We start from the raw sequence: 1828 nt of genomic DNA on the forward strand, positions 1-1828 counted from the left end.
CTGTAGAGCAAAGTGTGCATAGAGCAAAGGGGAAACAAAACAGCCTGACGCTGCTTCTGTCTTGTACCTCTGCTGCCGGGACACACATGAAGAAATCGCCAACTCTTCAACTTGCCACCTAAAAAAAGACACCTCCCAGACTTTCTGAGACTTACAGTTGTCAAAACTTTGGCTGCTCACCTGCACATCCTGAAATATATTGCAGACTTCCCTCATGCTGAGGGCAATGGCTTTAAGCAGGCAGGCGCAGGCAGGTTACAGTGAGAGCTCAGAGAGGTGCCAGTGTCACTGGGCACCCGTGGGTCCTGGCAGGCCCTTGGGAGCTGCAGGCTGCTCCCATGGCTCAGCTCTGTGTGCAGCACTGTTAAGCCTGCTGCAGATCCCAGGGAACTTCAAATGCATGAAGTGTTATTACAGCTCAGTGAGGTGTGCTAATCTCTTCATGGACCCAGACCGTACCAAAGTGAGTCTCAGAGCATACACTGAAGCCCATTCAGATCCGTGGGGCACAGTTACAGAAAGCCTTTTGCAGTAAAGTTCTATGGAGCCAGTTTTACTCACAGATGAACCCAGCAAGACTGGGCAGACAAGGCAGAAGCTCCCACTAATGCCCGTGTGGAACTCGGAAAATTGTCATTGCAGTACTAAAGCTTCCCAGTCCCATAGGTGAGGCCAGAAGACTGTCAGACAACAAAACCGGTAAAAAAAAGGTGAGAATGCTGAGTTTAGCAAGCTTCAGCCCTGGCAGTCTCATCCAGAAGCCAGAAGAGGAACTTTCCTCTCTCCTTTCATACAATAACCAAATGGGTTACTGTGTTCACCAAGTGAATTTGGCATCTATGCTCCAGAGGGTTTGGCAGCCATCCCCATGAACATGAGAGTGCATATCTGATGCAGAGGGTGGGCTCCACCTCTGCTGAGTGCAGTTGCTGTGCAGCACAGGGCACAGGACCCCTGGCTAGGGCTACGTACAACCTTTGTGAGGAACCCAGGTGTCCTGTTGTTTTCTTAGAGGGCTGGCTCTGGGCTCTGACAGCTGTAGCGTAGCAGTCGTGGGTGTGTCATGGATGTGACTCCAAAGGAAGAAGTAGCAATATGTTTATTGATATAATCCAGTGATTTTGCCAAGCTTCATGGTAAATGTGAGAAGGGTTTAATAAGATCTGATGACAAGGCACACTTGACTATTTATGGCCTAGAGGACAGGGTCAGACAAAACAGGAAGAGAGAGAGAGAGAGAGAGAGAGACTCTCCTGTTGAGTCATGAGGGTCAGAAAAGACCTCCTTGTCTTCTAAGCTCCTTCTTGGAAGGGAGTTTTTGTGTGCCTAATTCCAAACTTAGTCCCAGACTTAGTCAGAGGTTTATGTCTCAAGGATTATATGTGCACAATCAATCTTTTGTGTCATTTAGCTAAGATTTCAGAGTTTAGCATGCTATTAATCACTTACTGAGAATCTCTTGAGTCAAGGAATCTCTCAACTCCAAGGAGTAACCTTGAGAGCTACTACTCAAAGCAAAGACCCTGGAAAACAGTCCACTGCCCTGCAGGAGAGATCAATAAACGCTGGCTGTTCACTATTTATGAAGTTAAGATAATTGATTTATAGTCATATTTTGATACCAGCTACAGAAGTTAATTTCTTCCAAATTTGGCCTGAGTTGGACCTTGACAAACACTATGGTTGGGGGTGTACAATGACTCATTTAAAACTGCATATCTACTCAGGAACATAAAAGTGAAGTGCAAACCAATTGAATGTTGCCTTGCCTAAGACCTTTGAAGCAACAGCCATAAGCTCTCATAAGCTCTTCATTTAAGGACTGCAC

Source organism: Pseudopodoces humilis, chromosome 2 (assembly GCF_049639895.1).
Source record: "Pseudopodoces humilis isolate 2021_Gansu_Grassland_sample_001 chromosome 2, ASM4963989v1, whole genome shotgun sequence".
NCBI classification, from domain to species: domain Eukaryota; kingdom Metazoa; phylum Chordata; class Aves; order Passeriformes; family Paridae; genus Pseudopodoces; species Pseudopodoces humilis.